Here is a 12,235-nt window from a genome sequence, read left to right as displayed (position 1 = left end):
AGTATTTCTATAGTAGCCTTATAGTACTTCTATAGTAATATTTTGTCCCAAAATACTATTTTCCTAGGGTAATTAGGCCATGCATAACCAACACAGTATATTTTCTGTCATTTAACGTAATTTAACGTCGGTCATCCTCATTAATGTATTTTGAATTGTTTTCATATTTAGATATGACGGCCAGAAAAAAATAAGTTATGTTAAGTTTTTGTTATGTTAAGTTTTTCAGTGCCATCCATTGACTCCCATTATTTTTCGGCGTTTTCCTTCAGTTTTCAGTCCATAATGGCGGCCGCGCCGTCACGTCATGGGGGCAACTGTTGCTATGGAGCGTTCTATTGAGTTTCGCCTATTGGGCTTCTATTCTCTTTGATCTGGGATTGGAGCAGCATCATGTCACGTGACTGACCCTGTCCTCTCCACTAGGGGTCGGAGATCTCTGAACCAGTTCCGTTTTGTCTTATATATATAAACAATAGAGGAATGCAAAAACAGTGCAAATCTAAATTCTGCATCTTATATCAAAATTCAGTCATGCTTCTAATACATCAAGTACTCTTGTCAACAGCACCTATAGATCAGAAACATCAGTTTCAAGTTTCAAGTTTTATTTTAATGACACATTTGTATAATAAAAACAAAGCTTTTTAAGAGTTAATAATATATTATTGGTCCAGTTAAACAAGCTCTTTATTAAACAAGTCGTACAATTTAATAAAATAACACATATTTTACAGAAACGTCATGGTATTATATGATTTGTTAAATGTATTTAATAGATTTTACTTTCAATAAAACATTTGTAACTGGCTGGTAAAGGTGTTTTATACATGTTTTGACTGAGTTTCACTGCATTTACACAGTTTGTGGAAGAGTTTCGTTCACAGTTTCTCCCGTCTCTAACCAAAAGTATCCCACAAAGATGAGCGTTTCAAGAAAAAAAAAAAAAAAAATTGGCCATGATGTTCAGTGACTGACATGATTTAGTAAATTATTTATTTAATAATTTGCATATGAATTCATAAATTAACTTTAATACAGTGACTTTTATTTTGACACATTAATATAAAGTGTAACCAAGTTTTCTTTATTATAAATCTATTTTCTATAAACACTTTATTAGGTTTGTGTGTTGCCCTAATGGCAGTTATGCAGTAACTCTGTGTAACTGTGGCAACTATACATTCATAAACACATTTTTGAATATTTTTGAATACAAATAAAACTGTAAAAATAGGTGGTTTGCAGTCACGTGATTGTGATTAGTGATGGCAAAATGAGGCTTCCTGAACCACTGAGACCTCGCAGCCCATTGCTTCAGCCAAAGGTTCATTACTCGAAGCTTCATTCAGCATTGCTCACTAGTGACACCTAGCTACTGTGCAAAGAAATAGCAGACAAATTAATTCATTCTGAACCAGTGTTCAGAGCCACGCCCCCCCCCCCCCTTCCTTCCTCTCTAATTTTATAAATATATATATATATATATATATATATTAGGGGTGGAGCCGAACCCGAATACGGTATTCGGAATGCACAAATAATGTGTTTTTTACGAATACTTATTTCGAACAAATACTTTTAAAAATATTTGTATTCGGGAACAAGAAAAACTTTATATCAAAAAGCTGCGTTTCCTCATGAGACATGGCGACCGGCGGTGCTGCTGATGTGGTGGCTGAAATATTTTGGATTAGGCTAATGTCACGTTGTCATAAGGGGTAGTTCACATAGCGCGTTTTTTGCGCGTGCAGATTTCAAATGTAGGCGCGCGGCAAGCGCCCTAATAGAAGCGAGCGGCGCGCTGCATAGCAACGACAGACGCCACAGGAGGACAAGCGCTTGTGGAAAGGAGAAAACGGTGCGAACTGCGATCTTCATGATGACGAGGAAGTATCAGCAAAGAATTAATGGAATTCTAGCCCTTGCATTAGCTTTAGATATATTTATGGAGATGAGAAATGAAATAAAAAGCTGTCATTATGTCATTAGTCCGTCAGAAAAGCAGTTCTAGGCTTATTCTTGGCTGGATAACTCTTAGCAGGTTTAAAAAGCTCTTTTAAAATTAAATATGAATGCAGTTTTTGATTAAATAAAAGTACAGTCAAGTCAAATAAAACATGTTTTATCTCCTGTTTGGTAACACTACAATAAGATACCATTCATTAACGTTACTTAATGCGTTATCTAACACCAACACATTGAGTGAACAATATTTTTACAACATTAATTAATGTTTGTGAATGTTATTTAACACAAATACTTGATTGGTCATGTTTGTTCACTTCATTCATTGTGCATTAAATAATGTTAACATAAATAATGTTAACTTTTGATTTTAAAAATGTATTTTTAAATGAACCCCAAGGAGAATAATTGCGACAGTATATAGCCTAACTATTGTTTATTGTTGTTTATATGTTATCTAACAAATGGAATCTTATTGTAAAGTGTTTTTAATACTACAGTTTCCATCTTTGTAACCGTGATATACACTTTAATATAGGCTATGTAAATTTAATCTAAATTAAGCTTTGGTACCGAAATTGTTACCGAGAACCGTGGATTTTCACTGGTATTGGTACCGAATACTGAAATGTTGGTACCGTGACAACACTAGTAGCTCTGTTAGCTCGGTAATTTAGACAATAGGCTGTTGACAGAGTAACGTTAACGTAGGTAATGGCTGTTATGTTATTTTCTTTTCAATGTCGTTCCTTGTTACATGTTCATTGCTGGATTTATGGAAAAACATCAACCAATATTGCATATCCATAATTATTATAATGGATATAATTAAAGAATACTTACACTATAACGTAAATTAGAAGTGTAACGCAAAAAAATAGATTTTTACACCTATTTTGAATTTTACTCGAATACAAATACAAATACTTTTCCCCTCTCAACAAATACAAATACAGATACAAATACCGGCTGCTTTGCACACCCCTAATATATATATATATATATATATATATATATATATATATATATATATATATATATATATATATATATATATATATATATATTAGATATATATATATGAGATTGTCATTCAACTGATCTTTGGTCCATCAGAGCTCCATGTTTTGCTGCTCTTCATCCTTTCTGCTGCCCACAACAGTAACAGATTCCTCCTGTGATGACTGTAGTCAGAAACACAAACACAACCAGTCCAACACCACCGAACATCAACACACGCTTCGTCACCGTCACCTCGCCTACACAGACAGAAGAGTTACTTACTTTCATATACACAGACAGTATTAACTCATAACTTAGATTTAGTGCTGGATCTCCAGTCACTATGAAAAATGAACATCCAGAAAATGAACATCCAAGATAATGATCAACCTGTTACCTGTGTTGACAACAACGTCTTCTGGCTCTTCTGTTACAAAAAGACCTGTAAATATGATCAGTTTATCAAACAAACACACACAAAAAAACTTGTATGGTAGAGTGATTAAGAAGAGATTCGGTCCCATAGTGTCGGCCCAGATCCGGCCCACATCCGGTACGTGTGGAATCCATGTGTATCAGATCTGAGACGACATGATGCTGTCTGGAGAAGTTTTTAACTTTAAGTTGTCCTTGTGTAATACAAATGGTGCATAATGACATATCAGAGCCTTTAGCATTTTTCAGATCAAGAAAATATATATATGTTTAGTCTGTCCAAACTTTTGATTAGGGACTGTTCGTTTTTTATTTAAAGGGCCACCGGAGGAGTTTTGAGATCTGTTGTCAAAAAAGACATGACCCTCCCTTCGCCAGCAATACATTTTTCTATGACCCTCCAAAATGATTGTGAAAAAAGGCATGACCCTCCCCGATAATTTATTGATTAGCCTACTTCTGTACTGGTTTGCGCTTGGCAAAGATGTTCAGATAGCCTTTTTTTTTAAACCATAAACTCTTGCTTTCTCATCTTACTAGGGCTGTAACGATAGACCAGCACAGTTTTCGGTGGTGATGCGGTGTGTGACTCGTTCAACATGTGGGTGGCGCTGTCAACAAAGCATCTAAAAGCTGTCACAAAGAACGGGCAAAAGTAATTATTATTAATATGTCAAATATAGCGCAGAGACATTTTAATTGTTTATTAATAAACAAGTGTTTTCTGTGTCGACTCTGCAAAGATGAAGTTGACGATGCGTCGCGATCTTCTCAGAACGCGCCAGAGAGAAATGTACATTTCATAAGCAGAAAGCAGTCTGTTTTCTTTCGTTTTGAATTGTTCTGTTTAAAGTAGACATTTCAAGCTTTCTATATTTCTCAGGTCTGTGAGGCAAGTAGCATAGCCTACCTTACGCTGAGTTTCGGTTCATTTATGAGACAAGAGTCCAGTTCACTCGCCCGCGCCTCCGTGTCATGATTATCTATTTTCTACTATATTTACTTCTTATTTATTAAATCCAGATGAAACAGTGATTAAAATTAAGATACAATTAATAAAAAAACGAAATTCACTTTAAAGAAAGGCTTTGTGCATTCTGTTTGAGGTCTTTGTGAAATTTTTAAAGTCACTTTCAGAGCAGTCATGTCCGTAATGGAGAACTGTCACGCCCAGCCGTAACATTGTTTTTTTTTTTTTTTTCACATAAATGCAAACACGAAAAATAAAAATAATATTTTATGTTCTGTGGAGGCCGATCTTTATTCATCCGGTGGGTAGCCTATATATCTTTTGTTTTGCACAGTGTAATTCATAGAATTACTAAAAAATATTTTGCCACCTACAAGTTAAAGATTTTTTGTGTCACGTCACGTGTATTTCCCTCATATTAAATATAAAACGCATGTGTAGACTGATATTTTTCTAATGTCTTGACTCCTTTCAGACGTTTCAAAATATTGGTATTAAATGCATTTTCTGAGAATTTATATTTCAAGATTTGACTGCAAATGTCATGTCCATAACACTGGAATCGCCCAATTTAACGAATTTATCCTCAACTAGTTTTTGTGGTGTAGGTCTACGTATTTTATTATGTTAACTTAACTAATACTAATAATAATTTAAAGATGCGGTAGCCCAACATTCGTGGAAACAAAATAAGAATGGAAACTAAAATATGGTAGTATCGCGCTACAGCACCTTATCAGCTGCAGTTCTGGCGCCTCAGTCAAAACCCGACGTACGTTCACATCACATGTTAATGCAGCGGTAGAGTTACACTCACAGGACACTGTGCACTTAACAAAAGTTCATTATTTGCTCGTGCTTTAAAGCTTTGCCGGGTAAACATTTCTTTGGCATTCTGTTCTGACATGATGCACTTTTTCTAAGCGCGAACTGAAGCGCACACTGTCAAACAGCGCCAAACTGGATTTTTGTTGGGTCAGACCCATCTGATATCGAAGGGGGGCTGATAACGCGAAATCAACACGGAGCTAAATGAAAAATAATAGCACCAAACAAGCGACTTTGAAATGTTGCTGTTTTCATGAATATAAAAGTTGGGTGACCCTCCCCCTAGACTAAAAAAAGTTGGATGACCCTCCCCTCAACAAAGAATAAAAAGACATGACCCTCCCCTATTTTCCTCCGGTGGCCCCTTCCATAAATACCGAACGGTCCCCTAGCAGTGTGTTTGTGATTTAAAAATTACAAAAAAAATGGATTTCTCTGATATCCAATTGATGTATATATACAACCTTAAAAAAAATGAAACTTAAAATTGTAAGATCTCAATTTACCATAAATATGAAATCAATAAAAAAAATGAAATTTGTTACCTTCAATCTCCAGTCTGATGGGTTTGTCGAAGTGCATCTCTGGAGCGTCAGACTTTATTCCACAGAAATAAAGTCCTGAATCTGATTCTGTTACTCCAGAAATAGTTAAAGAGACTCTGGTGACCCAACTGTCTGCTGTTATTTCCAGACGAGTTCGGTTCTGATTGTAGTTGATCAGGAGTCTTCTCCCAGTTTTGTCTTTCTTCGCAGAAATCAGTATATTGAGTTGTTCAGAACTGAGGTGAAACCAGGCGATTTCATATCGGCCTATCATGCTGCAGTTCAGAGTGATGTCTTCTCCCATCCGAACCCTTAACAGATCAGAAGATCCTCCAGCTGACAAATTGATAAACACACATTCTTTTAGACTATGTTAATGGTTATTGTATTTGAGATTGATATGTTCATTTCATGAATGTTTGAAAAATTATATATTTACCACTGGATGTGATTTGCATAATCCAACAAGAAAATACACAGAAGAAGAAAAAGACTTTCTCCATTGTGTCTGTCGCTCGTTAACTGGGTCGATCAAACTAAATTCAGCTCAATGCGGAGACACTGAAACCACAGTTTCCTCTTCCTTTACAGAGAAATATAAAGCTCCTTTGAAGGTAATGACAATCAGGAAGCTTACGCTGCAAGTTTGAAAAAGCCACTTTGGCTTTCAACAACATCATTGATAAAGGGAAGGTTCTCAAAACATTTCAAGCAGGTATAATTGTTTATTTAGATATGTTTAAATATACAGACAGCAGAATGGAATGACATACAGTATAGGAAATATTAACAACATTTTCCCTCTTATACCCCAAGAAATCCGATGTTAAAGGAGAACTCCAGTCAATTTTAACATTTTTTCTGTCAAAAAATATGCTGTCAATACAGAGAACAATGACAAAAATCTGTGTTGCCTACACCATGTTATCCTCTTTTTAAAATTTGCACCCTGTTGACTTCAATGGGGCAAGTAAACCTGCTTTTAGCCTCTTAACATCCTTGATGTGTCATTACAAGTGCACAGCCAATGTGAGTGATTCCTTCTGAGTGAACACGAGTGAATCTGACTGCAGTAGATGTGAAAGATATGAATAATAGTGATGTTAATTCAGTGAGCGAACATACCTGTATTTACATCCTGTTTTCGGTCGAAGTCCACAGTAGTCGATTGTCGAACTCAAACGATCCAATATTCACGCGCATGAACTTGACAATCGACTACTGTGGACTTCGACCGAAAACAGGATGTAAACACAGGTATGTGCACTGGCTGAATAAACATCACTATTATTCATATCTTTCACATCTACTGGGGCCTATACCATGAAGCCGGTTTAGGTGGCTAGCCAGCTATGTTTCAGCTTAGTTTCCGCCAACCCTGGGTTTTAGGTACTATGAAAGTAGCTCGGCTTTAATCGGTGTTCGTTGCCATGGTATCTTACGCTGCACGGCTAACCTGCTCCGGAGCAGGTTATGTTCTGGATTCAAGATCTCAGACTGAAGTTTGACCAATCAGCTGAGAGCAAAGAAACATATAGGTGACGTAACTTATTCCCAGTGTCTGTTGCAATGGCTTCACCTTTTCTTCTAAATCCGGTGGACATCTCAGCGCAAATTGTTTGACGAGCACTTCGTAGAGAAAGAGTTTTTAGCCAGACAAAATCCCCTTGCCTTAACTGATAGTTACTTGTATGAAAGATACAGATTTTCCGGTGAAGGAATGTCTTATCTTTGCGAACTTCTTGAGCCGCACATAAAGAATTTAACACGTCGAATTCATGCAATTACTGTACCGCAAATGGTACATACTTGCACGGTGGGTGACGCACAGAAGCTAGGGGAAAACACGGTTTGTCGAACCATTCGTAAGGTGGTCCTGGCCCTGCAGGAGTGCATTAATAGTTTCATTACTAGTGTTCCCTGGACATTTATCGACCATGTCCATAAAAGAGGGCTTTTATAAAATTGGCGGTAAGATATATTGATAGGGTGACATCACATGAACACTTTTTTTTTCACAAATGTACTATACAATATAATACATGTTAAGAATTAATTTTTTTTTTTTTATTATTATTCTGTTAATCTTATGATAGTCATTGCAACATGTATGCAGTCTATTGCTCCAATCTCCACTGCTCTGGGAACATGAGGCAGATTATGTTCATAGGAAGTCCTATCACAGCCATAATGTTCAGGTAGAGATGATGTGAATATGTGAGATGATTATTTTCTGTGAGATGAATCTTTAAATTAATTGTGGCCGTTCAAACGTTAAGTCAGGAAATAAGACACAGCCATAACATCTAAAGAAAACGGGTTCTTTTATTCCTGACTGAGCCTCAAATGAGACAGTGTTAATGTATATTTTTGTTCAGGAGAAACAGCAGTTTTAGAAAAACATTCCAATTAATAAGTGAAATTGGCGTAACAAAATAAACTATCAAACTGACTCCAATGAGTGAGTAAAGTAATAAGAGTCTTACAAAACAAAACAAATAAAAAAAGGTGGTTTTCACATTGATAATCTCAGAAACAACTAAAATGAGTGCCAAAAACAACGGTAGTGGCCTGTATGTGCCTAATGAAAGAAATAAAACACAGCATACATGAGAAATCTGCACATTTCACCACATGAATACATTACAATCCACAGTTTGACCCCTTCTGTTCAAATCAAACAGTAACTACCCTCAAGAAAATAGTATACCAGTGATACATTGCGACCAAAATGGTTGCATATGCTATCTTTTGAAATGCCATTGCGACCCTAATTTTTAATGGGTCGCAAATGTATCACTGATTATTTTTGCACCTATGTTTTAGGCACTATGCTATGATTTACTCTGAGCATTTATTAAAACAGAAATGTGTATTATTATGGAGAGAGAATTGTGTCTTTATTACATGCGAGAAAATAAATGATCTGAGAGAAAAAAAAAAGTTTTAGAGAGAAAGTTATTACACTGATAGCAAAAAAGCATTTCATCAGAGAAAAAAAAAGATTTGAGAGAAAAAGTTTTTATACGAATAGCAAAAAATAATAATATTTGAGACTAAAAAAAGTTTTGAGAGAAAGTATAAAAAAAAAAAAGTGTTTCTCTCAAAACGCTTTTCTTTGCTCTCAATGCATTTTCTTGCTCTCGTGTCAGGATTTTGCTTTCGCTGTGAAAATTGTGTCATGGGCGGGGCCACGTTCCTATTGGCCAGTCGGGTGAGCATCGTCTTGTCTTGGGAGTCAAACCAGAGCCCGTCTACGGAGAGCCTGGCCACTCCCTATTAAGTCCTATTGTACCGAATTGTGGTTGTAGTTCCACTAGAGTTCCACTGGGGGCGCTCGCCATGAGTGCAGACTGAATGGGAGTCAATGGGGCTAGACGGCTAAATGTGTCTCTTTCACCCGATTGCCATTGAGAAATCTCAGATCTGATTGTAGATTTTGCAAGTTCAACATAGCCTGGGTTTCCCCATACTGCCTTGCTCACAGCACGATTTTATTCACGCTGCTAGGCGGTCTGGACACCATGGACCAAATTTTCCCCTGAAAAAGGGAACCAATCACAGAACGGGGAGGGAGCAGCAAGACGATGACGACACCGAAGCAGTTTGTTTATATCAGACTCGACATTACCTTCTACCCTCATGTTTATCTTGCACAAACGGTAATATTCGCTAAACGCCATCGTGTACAAATAAATCTTTGACCCATCGTCTTTTTCTTCGTCGAATTTCTGTCACTCTACATACGTCATGTGGTATAATTAAAGCGATTGGCTATGAGCTACATACAGGCGCATTTGATAGACATTCATAGCGCCCAATAAACGGCTCTGGGCATTCGTAAACCACGCCTCAAATACGAGAAAATGAACACGTGGTTCCCAGACCAAGTCTCAAATGAGCGTTAGCCAGGCTAAGTTCAACATGGGTTTTAGGTCGAAAGTTGAATGAGTGAGTACTTATGTCGTTTTGATTTCTTACAGGTTGAGTTGTTGTTGCCTATAACACGCTAGCATTCTGCTAATGACGTCATTGACATTTTGAAAGACTTTTTAAAGCAAATAAGTGACTCTAAAAAATCTAACACCCAGCAATGTGTAATTTCTTTGCATCTCCTTTCGAATACAACATTCAAATCACTAGACAAAAAATTATATCCTGAGAAAAGTGGATTTTGAGGGTTTTTCGCCATAGACCTCCATTCATTCTGCACTCGTCCTGTGAGCGCCCTCATATGGAATCAGAGAGGAACTGCAACCAGTTCAGAAGCCGGAAGTTTACTGAGAGTGGAAATTCTCGCCATATTAGACATTCTCTGGTCAAACTGAATCATTACACCATTGTTCGGTTCACCGGCATAGATGCCGCCTCTGCCTTAGTTGAGCACGGACACTCCAATGTTTGGGTAAGATGATGACACACACAACTCGATGGGTAGCTGGCTGAGCAAGTTCAGCATCACTGAAGATTAAACATTAAAAAATAGCACTCATATTCATTAATGTGTATTATATTATTAGCTTGCTAATCGCTAATTAGCCATCATGTTAGGTAAACTTGCAAACTCTTTGGCTGTTTCTCAATTCCAAGAACGCAGAGAACGGACTTGTGTTCTCGTGGAGACCGGTCTTGCCAAGCTTCCTATTAGCCCCATTGTATAGACCCTTTGCACGTGACGTCACGCTCTACTCGCGCGAATTCTGAACGCCATGACGGACGGCGGAAGAGCTGTTCTGTAGACGGACGGCAAGCCAAATGAGTACGTGTTTGAGTTCGTTCTAGTAGTAAAATGGTTATTTCGTGTTGTGCCGTGGGCTGTGCTAATAGACAGGGTAAAGCCAATATATCTTTTTATCGAATACCATTTGATGGGGAGAGAAGGCAGCGATGGGTTGCTGCTATCAGCCGAAAGGACTGGCAGCCCTCCAAGTACTCCAGGATTTGCAGCGAGCATTTTTTACAAGGTAAGGTTCATGTATTTCCCAGTTATGTTTACTTCATTTGTGTAATACCATACCGCCATCCTTGTCCAGATGGAGACCCAGTCAAATTGTCATTTGTAACATGAGTAACCTAAGTTAGCTATGTAATGAGCAAGTGCCAGCTAGCGTGATAGGGCTGTGCAGTCTAACGTTAACGTTACTGCTACCCATTCACAAAGGTAGCTAACGTTAGCTTAATGTCAGGAATAGCAGATTTTGGTGCCACTTAAATGTCTATGCTTCTCTGATGCTCATAAATTTACGTTAGAGGCAATGTAAACATTGACACATGTGAGGCTATTTAAAGGGATAGTTCACTTTAAAATGAAAATTCTGTCATCATATACTCACCCTCAAGTTGAAAAAACAACACAGAGCAGACCTCATGCTGCATTCAAAGTGATTGTAAATTACCCTTTTCCCATCCAGATGTTGTTTTTGCAATTTACTTTACAAATAGAAAATGGATGATGTTTCAGGAGGATAGTTATAGGCTGGGACCATGGTTCTAAGCTCCCTCTTGGTGGTACTCAGGCAGATGATTTGTTTTATCAGGACAGAAGAGTGATGACCCTTTATCCCCTGATTATGTGCCGTCAGTGTTTGCGCACACCAAGTCCCCTGAGAAGCGGCGAGCCCTGGGAAGTCTAGGGAAGTATGAGGTCAGAGAGGCAATGAAGAAAAAAAAAGCGTCAGGCATCGTCCAAACGTGAAGCTGCCAGGGCACTCCTCAATCTGTCAGCTGAGATGAATGTGTTATGTGAGGTTGAAGAGGAGATTGTAGAAGAGGCGATTGTAGCAGAGGCTAGTGTTAGTGAAACTAGTGGCAAATGTGATGCAATGTGCCAAACCAACCTCACTTCAGACTACATTGAGTCTCTTGAATTTGAGTGTCAGCAACTCCGGGGTGATACGTTTGCTCTGAAGGAGAAGCTGAAGCCCTCAGATCTGGAACAGAGCACTTTTGAAAACAGTGACAAACTTAAAACCTTTACAGGACTGCCCAACTATAAAGTGTTTATGGCAATGATTGATCTGGTAACTCCATTACTTAAGGATACGGCAAACATCACCATCTTCCACCAGCTACTGTTGACATTAATGAGGATCAGGCTTAACCTTCCGATTGCTTTTTTGTCATATCTGTTTGGTATTCATATGTCTACAATTTCAAGAGTGTTTACAAATGTCATTAATATACTAAATGACAACTTAGTACCTGTGTGTGTGGTATGGCCTGACAGAAATGATGTCCAAACATCTCTGCCAATGTGTTTCAGAAAGTCTTTCAAGCATTGCATGTCAGTAATAGACTGTTTTGAAATTGCCATTGACAGACCTAAAGATTTGAAGGCAAGGGCCCAGACATACTCTCAGTATAAATCGCACAACACCATAAAATACCTAATAGGTATAACTCCACAAGGGATAATCTCCTTCATCTCCAAGGGCTGGGGTGGGCGGTCAACTGATGCTCACATTACAGCAAACAGTGGGTTTTTGGA

At 37.8% G+C, this 12,235-nt stretch overlaps 1 protein-coding gene across 1 annotated transcript in view; it reads right to left on the bottom strand.

Annotated features, from left to right (window-relative positions):
• The window catches only part of LOC308697126 (uncharacterized protein), an 874,503-nt gene that overhangs the window by 546,071 nt on the left and 316,197 nt on the right, over window positions 1-12,235 (bottom strand). The gene's annotated exons all lie outside the window — the stretch shown is intronic.

This window comes from Scardinius erythrophthalmus, assembly GCF_964197995.2.
Source record: "Scardinius erythrophthalmus genome assembly, chromosome: 10".
In the NCBI taxonomy this organism is placed as follows: Eukaryota; Metazoa; Chordata; class Actinopteri; order Cypriniformes; family Leuciscidae; genus Scardinius; species Scardinius erythrophthalmus.
The sequence above is the reverse complement of the archived record's forward strand: the minus strand, read 5'-3'. Positions and strand labels throughout refer to the sequence as shown.